We start from the raw sequence: 18,021 nt of genomic DNA on the forward strand, positions 1-18,021 counted from the left end.
AGACTGAGAGCTGCAGTGTCCTGATATCAATTAACATGCCTGGCACAAGGAAAGAACAAGATGATACTGGAACATCTTGTAGGACCAGAAAGCAAGAACGTGCCCCAAGAATGATGGGGACATCAAAGGACACAGGAGCCAGTGTGAAGGGGCTCCCAGCTGGCCAAATCTGGGACAATTTGAGCATCAAAATATGCAATGAGGATAAAGGATGATAAACTATTAAGTAAAACAGAAAACCATGGGAATGTAGATACCTGAAAAGATAAACAGTCGGCTCTCCATATCCACAGGTTCTGTATTCTCAGATTCAACCAACAGCAGATTGAAAATATTCTAAACCTGCCCCCCCCAAGTTCCAGAACGTTTCAAAAAACAAAACAAATTCATGCCACTCGTGGGCAACTATTTACATAGCCTTTACATTGTATTCGGTATTCAAAGTAATCTGAAGGGGACTTAAAGTATACAGGGAGATGTGCATTGGTTACATATTGGTTATATGCAAATACTACACCATTTTCTATAAGGAACTTGAGCATCTGTAGATTTTGGTATCCATGGGGGTCCTGGAGCCCATCTTCCACGGATACTGTGGGACATCTAGATCAAGATCTAGACCTAGATCTAAACTTTGATGCAGAACAGGACATCTAGATAGTTTCCAAGTACCACCCCACAAAATACTTTTTAAGCCTGGTATATACCACCTAAATCAAGGGATCAAAGTGAACATCACCAGTAATGGGACAAAAAAAAATGATAGGATACAATCACTTCCAAAAATGATAAAGCTTAATTTAATCAAGAGGAAACATCAGACAAACCCAACTGAAGGACATTCTACAAAAGGACTGGACTGTTGATTTTTAAAGTGTCAAGGTCATGAAAGCCACTGAAAGACCGAGGCACTGCTCCACACAGAAGGGGACTAAAGAAACATGACAGCTAAATGCTCCACGTGATTGTGACCTGGATATTTTCACTATAAAATTCATTATTGTGTCAACTGAATAAACTTGAATGGGTCTGAGGATTAGGTGGTAGTGCCGTATTAAGGTTAATTTTCTGATTTTTTTTTTTTTTTTTTTTGCGGTACGCGGGCCTCTCACTGTTGTGGGCTCTCCCACTGCGGAGCACAGGCTCCAGACCCGCAGGCTCAGCAGCCATGGCTCACGGGCCCAGTCGCTCCGCAGCATGTGGGATCTTCCCAGACCAAGGCACGAACCCACGTCCCCTGCATCGGCAGGCAGACTCTCAACCACTGCACCACCAGGGAAGCCCAATTTTCTGATTTTGATTGTTGTGCTGTGGTTATATAGTAGAATATTCTCGTTTGTAGAAAATACAAAGTATTGGGAGATCATGGGACATCAGATTAGCAATTACTCTCAAATGGTTTAGAGAAAAACTTATTTGTATAACTTTTATTTGTCCCAACTTTTCTGTAAGTTTGTTTCAAAATGAAAAATATTTTTTAGAACATAAAAAGGATATTGGGGGCTTCCCTGGTGGCGCAGTGGTTGAGAGTCCGCCTGCTGATGCAGGGGACACGGGTTCGTGCCCCGGTCCGGGAAGATCCCACATGCCGTGGAGCGGCTGGGCCTGTGAGCCATGGCCGCTGAGCCTGCGTGTCCAGAGCCTGTGCTCCGCAATAGGAGAGGCCACAACAATGAGAGGCCCGCGTACCTCAAAAAAAAAAAAAAAAAGGATATTGGGTAGCAGCTCTATTCACAATTGTCACCACCCCACACCAATACGCCACAAACAAAACAAAAGGAAATAGAAACAATGCAAATGACCATCAAGAGGTGAATGGATAAACCAGCTGTGCTATATCCATACAACAAAATACTTAATAGAAAGGAGTAGACTATTAACACATGCAGCAGCTTGGATGACTCTCAGAGGCGTTGTGCAAAGACATAAAAGACTATCTATCGTATGATTCCATTTATATGACATTCTAGAAAAGACAAAACTGTAGAGATGGGGAACAGAGCAGTGGTCTCAGGGTCGGAAGCAGGGAGGGTATGACCATAGATAGCAGAGGGGAGTACTTTGGGGTGATGAAAACTATTCTGTATCCTGAGTGTGGCTGTGGCTGAACAAATCTATATGGGTCAGAATTCCTAGAACTGTATACTAAAACAAAACGAAAATGTCATGAGATGGGGGGGATGGTTATATAGCTCTATACATTTACTAACACACATTGAGTTATTCAACTACGATGTTCGAATACTCTAGTAAGTAAATTATACCAGGCGGAGTAGACGGTGGGCAGATGGAGGATTTGTATACGTTTGGAAATATTCATATTAAAAAGGTAATAACAACAAAGGGGCACTGGGTATCTCAGAGTATCACTGGGACAGGGACCTCCAGGCAGGAGCAAAACTCAAAATCCCACTGCAGGTCTGCTGTAGAAAGAACGTCTACAGCCGCCACCATCGAGAACCACATCTGAACTTGGACCATGGACTCTGGTCATCGTGGATATGGGTGCGGCCACAGCACCACTCTCTCTGCTGCCCAAGAACATGGGCTTCTGCATCCTTTGCCAATGTCAGACAGAGTTACGTCTGATTCTTTCTTTGTGTCACTAGTTCTGTTTTCAGAGTCCGGAGTAGGTACCTCTGCCTGCCAGGCCTCCGTCCTCTGGCTGTGCCTTGGGAAAGTGAGTATCTTGCATTTCCACCTGCTAGAGTGAAAGGCAGACTCTGCCTCTCACCAAAACTCCTAAGGTGGGAGGATTCCCCAACCATGGGAATGGGTTACAGATGCTGAGCTTGCAAAAAGAAGGACACGCCCACTGTGACAGTCAGCACCATCTCTTTGAAGTCTTGACTTAAATTGGCCTCTTTTGGTCTAGAAATGCTTCATATTCCAGTACAGTAAATTCTCCAAATTTACTGCACAAACGTTTACTACACGTTTTCCGAAACACTAAGACGGTTGACAAAGTATCCACTTGTCTGTCCATCTCTCCTTCCACATGCTCCACCGCAGTTTCTAGACAGACCCTTACACGCTCCAAACCTCTTAGCATTTTCTGCTCCAACATGTTTAATAACACAAGCTTTGTATTCTACATTCTTGGTCCAAAAAAACCAAAGGCAATGAGGAGACCCCAGACTGTTTGACACATAAAGACAACTTTGGGTCACATCAAATCGTTACAGAACAGCCACAGGGACATAAGTAGAAGTCAAGTTTACAAGCGTCCCCTTACTTTGATGCATTTGCCCTTTGGCAAAACCTCTGTGGTGGAAGAGGGCTATCCTCCTTTGCTTAAATTTCACAGAACACCAAAATGGCACCTAAGGGGTTCATTTCCGCTCTGGAACTGGCTATCATGCTATACTTATGCTATCCGTATATTATTGCAGGAAGGATTTTTATAGTGCTTTATAGGTCCTAAGTGCTCTCAAATCATTAATAAGTTATTCATCCCTGAATCTTCTGGTCAATGTTAACATCTTCTGTTTGAAGTGCAGCCACCTGGACGTAGAGGTTAAGCGCCTGGCCCAAGGTCAGGGGGTGAGGCACTGTCAAACCTGGGATTGCATGATTTTATAGAGAAAGAATCCAACACTATGTCATTCATCGGAAGAAGAGGCTACTCTTGACCCAGGCCACTTTAAAAGTCAAAGGAAAGATGAATTAAGTGCTGAGCTGGTGTGTTTCAAAGTTTGCTTAGGGGGGTACCAGCCGAGGAAGGGTCAATTACTTTGCTGTGATAGGACTTCTAAATCAATCCAGTTCAGCATCTTGACCACCGAAACTAAAACTGTCCCTTGAGATGTCTCTCCCTGTGTTTTTATATATTCACACTCATGTTCTAAAAATGACCTTCTGAGGGATTAATGGAAGAGGTGATTTAGACCCAGAGTCACTAAAATTGATAATAAAAGAAAGAATTTTAGCTTTAATGCAGTAGTCATTTCTTAAACACGCTCAGTAGCTAATATTCTATTATTCTTTTCTTAATAGTAGGCTCAAGTTAAAATATATTTGGCAAAAACTATGATACTTTTTTTGTAGGACTCTCCAGCAGGGGAAGGTTAAAAGCAGTAAGAGGAATCCTCGGGCATTGCCATGCAAAATCAATAGTTGCTACCTCTGGGCTGCAGCATCAGAAGATTGCCTGTCTTCCAATTCCCCTTCTTACGTTCCTCAGAGAGGCTGAAGAAAAGTTCTAGAAGGGAATTCAAACTCAGTTTCCTTGGCTTTCCAGAGATCCCTATAATTACGCAATAGTGATTTAATGAAAGAATCTAAGAAGAAGGATTCATTCTTCAGTCTCAGTAGAAAAAGCTTCTGCCTAAACCAACTTCTTTGTTCACTCTTGCATTCTGTTTTCTCGGCACCTACGTGTCTTCTCAGCTCTTCGCGGTGAGTTGTTTATTTGTGAGGCAGCGTGAAGCAGTATTTCTAGAGAAGGCAAGTATATGATTATTTGAGCCAGAGCAGGTGGAAATGGAGCCTGAGGAGTGAATCACTGGGGCCAAGAGGCTGGAAGATGGTGATTGGCCAGACTTGGGTCACATGCCCTCCTATGGACTAGAGAGGTGGGTCAGCTCCATCTGAGTCACATGTGCTAAATAAGAACAAAAGAGGGGGGCTTCCCTGGTGGCGCAGTGGTTGAGAGTCCGCCTGCCGATGCAGGAGACACGGGTTTGTGCCCCGGTCCGGGAGGATCCCACATGCCGTGGAGCGGCTGGGGCTGCGCATCCAGAGCCTGTGCTCCGCGACGGGAGAGGCCGCAGCAGTGAAAAGCCCGCGTACTGCAAAAAAAAAAAAAAAAAAAAAAAAGAGGATGATCACCCAAGAGAAAATTAAGATGCTATTAGAAGACAAAGGAGAAACAGATGCTGGGCAGGCAAAAGCAACAGGTGGCACGACAGAAGTCCATCTTATATATGAGGAAAATAAGGCTCAGAATGTTTAAGAAACTTAGTTGAGGCCATGTAGCTAGTGGTCCAACCAGGCTTGTGGCACTATTATTTTTATTAGTCTGATTTCTTTTCCTAAGGATATTTTAAGGAAAATATAGGGAATGCATCCCATTCTCAGAAAATATCTTAATCATTTTGAGAGTTACATATAGTCACTAGGACTCTGTTGACTTTATCATCTTGCATCCATGATAAGTATTTTCACTGCTAATGACAATGTTAGTGTTGAAACTGGCGAAAATTCAATCCAATGTCAGCTTGTGAGCCACAGTTAGTTACTGCTCATGCCTAGCATTCCTGGACCTGAGGACTCAGTTCTGTCCCCAGCCAGCCCTGTCCCTTCTGGCCTTACATCTTTGACTCAGCCTGCATCTATAACAGGGAGAAAGAGATGCTTAAGGACCGTCTACACCACATCTCCGGGTGAGCCAAACTGCTGGTGAGGGTGCTAGTGGCTCTCAGCACACCCCTGAGAGCTCTGGGGCAGGAGTGACCAGAGGACACAGACTTTTCTGTCTCAGCTTGGAGACTAAGCTTCAAGAGGGCCAGGAACTCCCGGAAGTAAGTTAGAGAGACATATAGAGATGATCCAAGGGGTTAAAAAGAAAAGTAGTAAGCTCATTTAACTCGGAGAAAGGAAGCCTGAGAATAGTTCTGATTAGAGATGTTAAATATCAACTTTAATCAAGACATATTTATTGAGCCCACCATGCACTGGGCCAGGACTACCCACGAGGAATACTTGCCTGGGGAACAATGCCTCGCTGTTCTGTCTCTGCTGAGGATGGAACAAAGGAAATGGATCTGTGTGGCATAAGAAGAGCTTCAAAGTAGCTGTAATGGAGAATTTTCCACATCGCATAATGAGAGTCTTTTAAATACAGGGCTGGCTCGCCAGGCGGATGCCGAGCCCAAAGCGTGCCTGGGGCAGGCTTGCACAAATCAGTTCTGGCTGGTTTGAGATGTGTAGTTTACAGCAATCAATTGTCCGCATAGGGCTGGGGTTGAGATACGATGATGTCGTTTTTCTCTGTGTTATTTTGAACCCTCACTTTAATAAATACTACCGAGAAACTTCTCAGAAGTGTTAAAAACAGGTTATTTAGAGAAAAGAGAAGTGAGTATCTGAACTCTACATGAAGGACGTTACAATGGAAAACACCCAGAGGTTTAAATACACATTTTCAAATGTTGTAAAGAAAAGCATGCAAACCTTAAAGGAAGATAGCAACCTGAGGACAATACTGAAACTATGACCATTGACAAAATATTTGCTATCTAACTGTTCATTGCAGTTGGTTAGAAAACATTAAAATCCCAAAAGATAACTGGATTAAAAAAAAACTCATAAAAAATTTATATTTGGCCAAAAATGAATGAAACAAAATTTTGACCTACTTATAAAGCAAAATTCAATTTAAACAATGTACTAAATTCTTTTCTAAAAAAATCACCTAATTTTTTTTTCAATAATAATTTCCGTTGCTGATGAAGACACTGAAGAAGGAGCCTATCTGGATATCAATGTGACTGTTTTATAGGTAAAACTCCTTTAAAAACATTTTTAGTAATTCCATTTTTGTTTTCGGAACGCTATCCCTAAAAATATTTAAATCCAAAAATAACTTTGCTCAAAAATGTTCATTGCATCATCCATAGTCCAGAATAAAAATGTTTAACATCACCTGCAACCACGAGAGACTGGACGTAACCCAAATGTCCAATGGTAGGTGAATGTTTCCTAAATTATGATGCAACAACTCATAATACTGGACAGCAATTAAAATTTTTTAAAGTTGAGTTATAACATGGAAAAGGTCACAGTCAACGTTAAGCGAAAAAAGTAGGATATGCCTAGTTCTGCTACTTACTAACGCTGTGGCTAGTAAGAGACTCAGTTTCTCATCTGTAAAATGGGGAAGTAACAACAGTATCTTCTTTATCAGGTTGTTTTGACCATTGACTGGAATTACATACATAAAGTGCTTAGCAGAGTGTCTAGCAAGTAGTAAATGCTCAATAAACGATAGTTTCTATTTTTCGAACATGAGATATAGCCTTGTATTTAAAGAGTCATCATCACGAGATTTTAAGCCAAAAACTAAGCTTAGAGTGATCCTTGGAAAGAAGTAGGTCAATGGCAGGGGTTGTCTCTGTGAGTATTCAACTATGGGTCAAATATGGTTCAATTATTATTTTCTCTACATTTTCCTTTCTTTGTATATTCTGAGTTTTTCCCTTGGCTATTTCTACTACTTTTATAATGGGTGAAAAGACCAAGTTTTAAAACAAAAATTTAGTTTAATGGAATGCTTATTACTCAACCATAAAAAAGAATGAAATATTGCCACTTGCAGCAACATGGATGGACCTAGAGAATATTACACTAAGTGAAGTAAGTCAAAGACAAATACTATACAATGTCACTTATATGTGGAATCTAAAAAATAATGCAAATGAATCTATATACAAAACAGAAACAGACTCACAGACATAGAAAACAAACTTCTGGTTACCAAAGGGGAAAGGGTCAGGGGGTGGGATAAATTGGGAGTATGGGATTAACAGATACAAACTACTATACAGAAAATAGATAAGCAACAAGGAACTTGTTGCACAGGGAACTATATTCAATATCTTGCCATGACATATAAAGAAAATAATCTAATATATATGTATATACGTACATATATATACATTTATAACTGAATCACTTTGCTGTTCACCTAAAACTAACATGATATTGTAAATCAACTATACTTCGATTAAATAAACAGTTTAGTTTAGAATACTTTCCAAAGAGAAATAGAGTAAGTCACTAAAGTTCAGACAGAAATTACAAACATTAAATTTGACAGTAAAGTCAATGACTTTACTGGACCAAAACACGATGTCCTGGTCATCGAGGACAGAGGGGTTGCCGTCACCTTCCTCCCAGCGCCCATGCCTCACTCTCACCATTTTGTTGTCTAGGCCATGCTAGGCCACAACTGAGCCTAAATGGGGCTTTTCCGGTGTTTATAAAGCTGTCTGCATGGCCCCTCTTCTTATGCTTCTTGCATTCTTTTCTCCAGCAAGCAGAGAACTGCAAAGGCAGATTTTCCATAAGTAGTCAAGCTTTTATATAACCAAAAGCCTGCTTCATCTTGCTTGACTTAATGAATGCCTGAATGGAGTTTAATGTTTGAATTCTCCAAAACCCTAGTCTCTCTCCTTGAGTCAGCAGTTAGTGGCTCTTAAAATAAAGTTTTTAGACTTCTTATGCAAAAAATTAATCAAATAAAGGAAAAAACCTACCAGCAATTTTTGTCCTAGGGCCATCAAGTTCTGCAAATTGGGTGGCTAAGGGTGCACGTTCATTCTTTTGCACATACACCGACACGTGTGACACACGGGTCTGCTGGGAGGGAAGGAAATGGGGGCCGGATGTTGCAGAAAGGAGCGATGACCCCTGAATTCTAATGTTCTGGTATTCATTTCAGGGCCAACTGTGAATAGGGCTTGGGGAAAATATCCTCAGATAACCTCCCTTGAATTTATACACGTCTCATGACCAGAAAACATTCAGAACCTTCCCTACCCCTGTGCTTCCTTACTCTCTTGTTCTTTTAAAAGTCGTTTGATTAACAGCTGTGTCACGCCATCCCCACCTTCTTGCCACTGGCTCCCCTCCCACCCCAGGGCCCGCGAAGAAAGCGTCTCTTCATGAGAAGTGCAGCTGTGCAGCTCACAGCGCTCTCCTCCCAGGCAGGAAGGTGGAAGTCTCGCCTGAATGAGATGGGCCAGGCCCCCTCCATCCCCACCCCCAGCTCTTCAGGGCTGCTTTGCGAGGCTGGCCCTCATGCCCTGAACTTAACATAAATGCTGTCTTATCTTGGCCAGCTCTTCCTTGGTCTCCTTATTAGCTACAGAAGAAAACTAAGAGGAAAGAGTGCCTTGAGTTTTTGCTGTGAACGTGGGTAATAGGTCATGCCGAGATTTTAAAAATAAATGAATGTGCCCCACTCTGGGCACAAAATGTCAGGCAGGAGTCTGCTGCTTTATTCTCTGGAGAAGCTGAAAAGAAAAGCCTTTGCCTTAAAGCAGGAGTTCTCAGCTTTGGCACCGCTGACATTTTGGACCAGATAATTTTTTGTGGTGGGAGACTTTCCTGGGCATTGCAAGACGTTTAAGCGTCATCCCTGGCCTCTACCCACCCCTGGAATTGTAACAACCGAAAATGTCTCCAGACTTTGCCAACACTATCCCCTGGGTACCACCAGGTTACCAGATAAAACATAGGATGCCCAGTCAAATGTGAATTTCAGATAAATAATGCAGTATTTGGAACATACTTAAACTGACAAATTATTTGTTGTTTATTTGAAATTCACATTTAACTGGGCACCCTGTGTATTTATTTGCTAAATCTGGCAACCCTACCGGGGGAACAAAATCACTCCCAGTTGAAACCCACTGCCTTGAAGATACCAGAAACTGGAGGCTTGGGGCTTGGGGTTGTCATCAGGGGATCAATTACCTAATCAATCTGAGAGCCTGGGAAGGGAAGAGAAATTAATTACCATGGCACTCTGTTTACTATGCCAGGAGATAGGGGAGAATTCCACTGTATGTCCAACTCTTTCTTTTCAAGGAGTAGCATTAAAGACATCCCTACATTCTTGCAAAATTAATTTCTCAGTAGAAAGAGTCTCTCAGAGAAACGAGTGCACAACTCACAGATTCGAGATAATTGGGATTAACTGGTTTTTCCCTGGCAAGGTTGACATCAAGACTGTCTCTTTCCTCTCTCAACTCTCAGCTATCAACCCCTTTGGCAACATCGACGTATTGGTTTCTCAAACATAATTTTTGCCTGGATGGCTGCCCTAAGGACCACAGTTTGGCTTGTTTTCTGTGCGTGCTTGTTTTTGTTTTGCCAACGAGTAGGTATGGGGCCAGGGCCACCCACAGCCTGGCCTCTTGTGGACACTCTGGACTCTCTGAAAAGTGCTGTGATGGATGACGTTTCAGATACCCTGAAGGAACACAATCACTCCGGGCTGGCGCTCCTAGATGGAGTCTCTCCATCTACCCAAGGCACCAAGATTCCCTTTGGTTGGAACTGAGTAGAAGAAATTGGGGAAAGACTGTAATTTATTTTAAAATTAACCCAAGGCATTTGGACTTCACACTTAACTTACAAGGGCAAACATATTTGATTAATTCCTTTGAAACTGAACTTAAAAATTCTGGACTTCAACTTCTTTGGGATTTTAATCTTTGAACTTTAAAGCCGTGGTGGACATCATGATAGGAGGAATGTGTTGTTGGCATTTTATTACCATTATGATACCATTTGAGCTCATGGCAGAACCTCTAGAATAGACTACACTGAACAACCTGACTGACGATTTGGGATGGGAAATCGACTAGGGAGAGGATTTTTTAGCTTTCCAGTCCTTTGGAGTTAATTGGAAAGGGAAGGAGGGAATGGATTTAGGTTTTACGAGGCCTGATGCTTATACACTACAGTGACCCTTTTAAGAAAAAGAACAAAATTATGAATATGAAATTATATGTGAAAGTATCTATTTAGAATGAGAAAAGAAATCACAACAAGTTACAATTTTGTAAAGCTGACAGGTACCACAAATATCACAAATCCAGAAAGTACCATTAATATTATTTTAAATAAATTGCTTGATCCTCCTCTGCATTTTTTTTTCTGCCTACTCTTTGGTTATCTCTTCACAACAATGCTTTCTAATATCATTTTATGTAGAAAGATTAGAAAGATAATCTGGTTAATTAACTTTTCCTCAATTGCACATTTTTCCTCGGCAGTGAAGGTTCACTTGAAGAAGTAGAGCTTGACCTTAAAACGTATCTAAAAAGGTGAGTGCTTTCTGCAGAACTCAGCTTCCCAAAGAGAAAGGCGCAAAAGGATGACTTCTTCCAAAATCACCAATCTGATGAGTGACTGCTCCTCCCCGAGGGTGCAGGGGTGGGTGGGTGAAGACTGTTTAGGGAAAAATCCCTCCTCATAGAACCAGAAAAATGGCGGTGATGTAATCAGTGTTCTCTCTTCCCTCCCCCAGCTTTTTGTTGCTGTAACCTGTTGGGCTTAACCATTAAATCTGTGGTCAAAAAGAGTGGGCTTGGCCCCCTTCGGGGAGAAGACCAAATTGATCAGGGAAGTCCTGCTCCCACCTTCCTTCAAGACCAATCCCTACTCTTCTGTAGCTCCTCTGAGCAATGTTGGCGAACAGCATTGATTTTGTCCTCAGAAAACTTCCCAAGTGCTCAGAAGCCCAGAGGTGGGTTGACCTTGAAGCTAATGAGATCTAAGCTCCAGGGCCTGTCAGTTGTGCAGGCCTCTCCGGGGGCTCACCCACCGTATTCTGCAGAGCCCGCAGTGGGTTCTGTTTTTTTGGGTTTTTTTGGTTTTTTTTTCTTTTTTTTTGCGGTACGCGGGCCTCTCGCTGCTGTGGCCTCTCCCGTTGTGGAGCACAGGCTCCGGACGTGCAGGCTCAGCGGCCATGGCTCACGGGCCCAGCCGCTCCGCGGCATGTGGGATCCTCCCGGACCGGGGCACGAACCCATGTCCCCTGCATCGGCAGGCGGACTCTCAACCACTGCGCCACCAGGGAAGTCCTGTGGGTTATCTTTTCACTTCACTGATGATGTCCTTTAAAGCACAAAAGTTTTTAATTCAGGTGAAATCTATTTTTTTCTTTTGTTGCTCATGCTTTTGGTATTATATCAATATAAGAATCCTTTGTCAAATACAAGGTCATGAAGACTTACCCCTATATTTTCTTCTGAGAGTTTTATTGGTTTTGCTCTTACATTTAGATCTTTGATCGAGTTTGCGTTAATTTTTTATATATGGTATGAGACAGGGCATCCAACTTCATCTTTTCCATATTTTATCCCAGCACCCTTTGTTGAAAAGACTATTTCTTCTCCCACTGAATGGTTCTCATACTCTTGTCAAAAATCATTTGACCATAGATGTGTGGATTTATTTCTTAACTCTCAGTATCTATTCCATACATAGATACATGTCTATCCTTTGCCAGTACTACATTGTCTTTGTTACTGTTTCTGCTCAAGTGTTGTTACAGTATGTCATCAAATGAATTTTTATTTTGGAGCTATTAAAATGTAAAAAAGAATGGTCAGTGTTTATTGTAATCCAATTTCAGAGATACTAAAGTCTTAGAACTGATTAAATATGCTGCATCTGGGGAAACTATCACTATAGAGATAGAAACTATCTCTATAGTATATGTGCTTATGCTAGCACTTATACTATTGTGGCTGTAATCATCTTAGAAGAGTGGTTCTCAAAGTAGGGTCCCAGGCTAGCAGCATCACCATCACCTGAGAACTTGTTAGAAATGCAAATTATCAACCCCCCAACCCCGGACCTACTGAATCAAAATTCTGGGGGATACAGCAACTTTTTTAAAACAAGTCCCCCGGGTGATTCAGATGCACAGCAAGTTGAGAATCTCTGTATCAATAAAGTCTGTGAAGGCAGGAACCATACTTGTCTCCCCACTATCGTGTCCCTAGCACCAAGACAGGTGGGGTAGTGGTGCCAAGCATGGATTAACGATCAGTGAATGTTTGTTGAATAAAGAAATGATGTGACTTGCCCAAGGTCACACAGCCAGGAGGTGAAAGTTTAGAAGTAAGTTACCTCTTTTTGCCCTGGTTGCCTGGTTTATGGTGTGAGGTTGGTAAGAATATCCTCGTCCATTCAACAGCACCTGTTGAGGAATTACTATTTATTCAACATTTTTCAAAATTTGTCCAAATATTCCAGCTTTGGTAATAACTTGTGAGGCATCAATGGATAGCTTTTTAAGATAATTAGAAGCAGTTAGAGTCCAAAAAGAATTGGGGAAAAGTTGGACTTTATTAAACACCAGGGGGAGCTTTGTGAAGTAAGTAGCAGACCATATTGTAGGGCAAGCCATCTCAACATAAGGCGCTTATTATTTTTAAGAAAAAACGTGTTCAAAGATGCCCATAGACTGAATTTTTTATAGATAAACCCCTTTTCCTCACTAGACTTTATTAACTGGATATTTTCATTACTTAGACATAATAAAATCACTTAAGATCGCTACAAGTCTTTAAAAAACACATTTACAGAAAAACAATTATACAATTTCCTGAAATAATAATATTCAGTTAATCACAAAACAAATGCATGGTAGCCAGGGATACTTACGTTTTACACAATAGTTTTGAGTTCTACAGGGAAAAATGAGAGATTAACTAAACAAAGCACATTGTTCTTCCAGAATTTTGAATGGTTGTGTAGAGTTCAAGGATTTCTATTTCAAGAATTATTAGAACAGTGATGCTTTTCTGATAAATCCTTGCGAGTATTTAAAGTCTATTCTAAAAAATATTAGGCACAGTAGAAGGAAACCACTCCTGTGAGTTTGATTAGCTTACTTTAAAAGGCAAAGGTTATCATTCCAGAGGAAATTGAGTTACGTGGAAGGGAGAACACACCGTTTATGGCCAAGTTCAGCATCTACACGTGGAGTCTCATTACCAAGGAAAAGCCTTCCTCAGTCGTCCAAGTTTCATTTAACAATACTGCTTTAGTAGAAGTTCACACTCTGCTGCTTTATCAGAAGTGGATCTAATTCTGGGAAAGTGCCAGGACTTTGTGGGTGTCCAACAAGCAGCAAGTGAATGAACTGAATCAACCACAAGTTTTCCCTTGAACTTCCCAAGACTTCTAGCTGTGCTCAAAGGGGAAGACCTACCGTTTTGTGTGGATTGGCTGCTGCTAAGGCAAGATGGATAATACAAAGTGGACGCAAATTTAAAGCTACAGACCATGGACTTTCAGCTCAAAGCCCAGTGTCCAGCCAGTTATTCTGGAAATATTCCACCATTCAGTAAGAAAAGGTTATTCTCTAAGAATTTAACTATGAGGTTTTAATTAAAACAGGGGCTGAACGAATGAATGGACTTAGGTGATTTTAGGTAAGTTACTTAGCTCACCCATGCCTATTCTCTGATTTTGAGCCTGAGAATAGTAATACTACTTATCTTGCGAGGTTATTGTGAGGGTTACGCATGCCCAGAGCTTTGCAGAATGTCTGGCAAATGCTCACTATTCAGTAATTGTTCGTTATTATGTACGTACATTTATTTCCTTTGACGTTCAGCTCCACAATCCCTTATCTGCAACTCTAAATCCCCCAAAGCTCTGAAAACCCCAAATTTAGGGGTACAACCTTACCTGAATTGGTAAAAGGTTGACCCGTTTAGTGAAAATATTAATATGTTTTGCTACAGAAATATTAATGTCTATACCTTTCTAAAATCTGAAAATTTCTAAATTCCAAGCCACTCAGGCCCCAGATGTTTCAAGTAACTGATCATGGGCCTATTTCAACACGATGCCAATACAACTCAGAGAAAAACTAACTAACTTCGGATTCACACACCTGGCTTTGAATCCAGGCCTGGTCATCACTCTGCATCCTCGGGAAAGCTACTTAACTTCTCTAGAGGCTCAAGCGGTTGGTTGTTTGATAGATAATTCCTTTTATCTTTTTATTTATATTTATTTATCTTTTATTGGATTAGTTGCTTTACAATGTTGTGTTAGCTTCTGCTGTACAGCAAAGTGAATCAGTTATATTTACATATACATATATCCACTCTTTTTTAGATTTACTTCCCATTTAGGTCACCACAGAGCACTGAGTAGAGTTCCCTGTGCTACGTAGTAGGTTCTCATTAGTTATCTGTTTTATATATAGTAATGTATAGATGTCAATCCCAGTCTCCCAATTCACCCCCTTCCCCCTCTTCTCCCCTTGGTAACCATAAGTTTGTTTTCTACATCTGTGACTCTATTTCTGCTTTGCAAAAAAGTCCATCTGAACCATTTTTCTAGATTCCACATATAAGTGATATTATATGATATTTGTCTTTCTCTTTTTGACTTACTTCACTCTGTATGACAATGTCTAGGTCTACCCATGTTGCTGCAAATGGCATTATTTCATTCCTTTTTATGGCTGAGTAATATTCCATTGTATATATGTACCACATCTTCTTTATCCATTCCTCTGTTGATGGGCATTTAGGTTGCTTCCATTACCTTGCCATGGTAAATAGTGCTGCAGTGAACATTGGGGTGCATGTGTCTTCTTAAGTTATGGTTTTCTCTGGGTATATGCCCAGTAGTGGGATTGCTGGGTCATATGGTAGTTCTATTTTTAGTTTTTTAAGGAACCTCCATACTGTTCTCCACAGTGGCTGTATCAATTTACATTCCCACCAACAGTGCAGGAAGAGGGCTCCCTTTTCTCCACACCCTCTCCAGCATCTATCATTTGTAGATTTTTTGATGATGGCCATTCTGACTGGTGTGAGGTGATACCTTATTGTAGTTTTGATGCGCATTTCTCTAATAATTAGTGATGTTGAGCATCTTTTCATGTGTTTTTTGGTCATCTGTTTGTCTTCCTTGGAGAAATGTCTATTTAGGTCTTCTGCCCATTTTTGAATTGGGTTGTTTGTTTTTTTTGATATTGAGCTGCATGAGCTGTTCTTATATTTTGGAGATTTAATCCCTTGTCCGTTGCTTCGTTTGCAGATATTGTCTCCCATTCTGAGGGTTGTCTTTTCATCCTGTTTATGGTTTCCTTTGCTGTGCAAAAGCTTTTAAGTTTCATGAGGTCCCGTTTGTTTATTTTTGTTTTCATTTTCTTTAGGCGGTGGGTCTGGATAATTCCTTTTAATACACAGGATGTGAACCTCCTCGAATCGCTGCACTGCCCCACCGCCAAATGTCTCTTTCTCTTCATTCATCCTCAGTGACAGCCCATCTTTGGAGACTGCTGCATGCCTGGGCTGTTTAAGGCCACCCTCCCCCTGCGCACTTCACCAACTGAATCACAGGTGGGTGCATAGGAGCCACGTGAGAAAGATCTATGGAATTTCAAGAATGAAGAGAATGGTTCAGATGAAGGGGTTGGTTTGATTTGTGGGTGTTTTCCTATTTGCCTCTCACTGACCTTCTGCCACTAGCAGTGGATGAGTTAACTTCCCAAAGGGTTGCTGACCCAAAGAAGTGTATACACGCGTAAAGGTATAAATGGCTCACAGCTTAAGGTGGCGTCGGTTTTAATTCACATATAGACTAGAAGGGGGGAAAAGTGGAGTTTCACCTCCTCCTATCATTGTTGGCTGCAGAAAGCAGCAGTAGAAAATTGCAGGACGTGTGAGAGGCAAGATTCAAGGATGGTTCATGGCCTGGACAGAGTTAATTAAGGGAGCAGCTTTAGGCTAGACATTCTCAATTCTGGCTGCACAATAGATTCATCTGGGCACCTTAAAAGAATGCCCAGGTCCTCTGCAGATCAGCTGGGGCAGCATCTGTGAGGAGGGGGGCCCAGGCATCAGTGTTTTAAAAAGTCTCTCCAAGTGATGCTATATTCAGGCCCGCCTCAGGCTTGTGAAATTCGTTGGAAACACTTGAGAGCTTTAAAATATTGATACTCAGGTTCTGCCCCCAGAGATTCTGATCCACCTGGCCTGGAATATAATTGCTCTGCCCCATCAGGGGCAGCTGGGGCATCAGGATTCTTACAAACTGATTGGAATAGTGAGAAGCATTGCCTGGGTAACCCAGGCATTCTTCAGATGTGCAGTATTCCTCGCTCCTTTCAAATAGGTTTCCTAGAATTTTTATTAAGAACTTCAGATATAGTAGCAATAATGTTCAGATAATACAATTTAAATGCTTATTTGGCTCTTTACTGAAAATTCACATTTTCAGGAGACGATTCCATTTTTGAAGAGCCTAAAATAAGTTGGGCACATTTTAGTGAGAATGGAAAGCATAACTCACAGCCATTGAATTGAATCAACTGAATTGACTACCTGGCTGGGTATTTTTCCTGTTGCTAAGAACCACTGTTATCAGATGAATTAATACCCTGACACTGAGAAGGAATGGAAAGAACTGGGGAATATAGAACATGCAGTGAGAATAACTTAAACTGTTTTATCTATGAAGTTGGTATATATCACAAGCACGATGTATTTTCACAATCTACTATATGTTTGGTAATTGAGAAATGTTTTGTTTTTCACCAGCAGCCATATAGTCTACCAACGTCGCTGCCTTCATGGCACTTTACCCAGCACATGAGACCCCAGAATGAGGGTGACAAGCCTGGCTTCTCAGAGATGAGCAGTGGAGACTGAACTCACGGCTAACGATCCTGCTTCATCGCCCTTTGAATAATTCTTCGACTTTGTTTCACACCCACTGTCGGTAGCCAGAAGGGCCAAGGGTGCTTTCATTGCCCTGACCTTCAAGGGCTCCCCATTTCCTATGAGATAATGTCCAAACGCTTTATCTGGGCATCCAGGGCCTTTCCCCACCTGACCCTCACCCCCTTCCAGCCTCTTCTTCTGCCCAGCCCTTACCATGCAAGGAGGCTGCAGTGGGCAGCTCACTATTCCGCCAGGTCACCTGACCCCTGACCTTTGCCATTCTCCACCTGGCACACTGAAGTACCTTTTACCATCAAATATCACCCCCTTTGTGAAGCTTTGGGGAGCAGAACCCCTCTCTCCTACCATGCTCCTTTTACTGAGTCAGGTTCCTTTTGCCCGATGAGCAGCAGGCTGAGGATGCAGCAGAGAGAGTTATTCACAAGGCAGCCAGGAGAGGAGCCGGAAGAACAGGTCTCAGATCCACCTCCCTACAGGTGAGGGCCTGGGTTATTTGTGGGATAAAGAATAAAGAAGCAGCGTGGTCTGAGGCGTGGGGAGCATGGGGAAAGCTGATTGGAAAAAGTTTCGGTAGTCGTCTTTCTGCGCAGGTGTAACTAAGCTACGGCCTCTGCCCGTTCAAAAATGCAGGTGCTTAGCGTGATCTGAGAGTGGAGTTTTCAGCCCTCCGATGTCAAAAGGTCACCAAGAGGACACTCACCCAGTTGGAGGGTTGTTGGCCCTACCCATTCTTAACCAGTTCAGCTTGAACTAGACACAGCTGACTCCAAGTTCCTGGAGAATA

At 41.8% G+C, this 18,021-nt stretch overlaps 1 long non-coding RNA gene across 1 annotated transcript; it reads right to left on the bottom strand.

The window, feature by feature from the left end:
• Positions 1 to 1,829: 1,829 nt before the first annotated feature.
• Positions 1,830 to 17,724, bottom strand: LOC125965582 (uncharacterized). Its single transcript, XR_007479636.1, has 2 exons — positions 17,583 to 17,724; positions 1,830 to 4,790 (listed from the first exon to the last, which is right to left on the bottom strand). It is a non-coding gene; the product is annotated as an uncharacterized LOC125965582 (long non-coding RNA).
• Between the last annotated feature and the right edge of the window lie 297 nt (positions 17,725 to 18,021).

The sequence above is a fragment of the Orcinus orca genome, chromosome 10 (assembly GCF_937001465.1).
Source record: "Orcinus orca chromosome 10, mOrcOrc1.1, whole genome shotgun sequence".
Classification (NCBI taxonomy): domain Eukaryota; kingdom Metazoa; phylum Chordata; class Mammalia; order Artiodactyla; family Delphinidae; genus Orcinus; species Orcinus orca.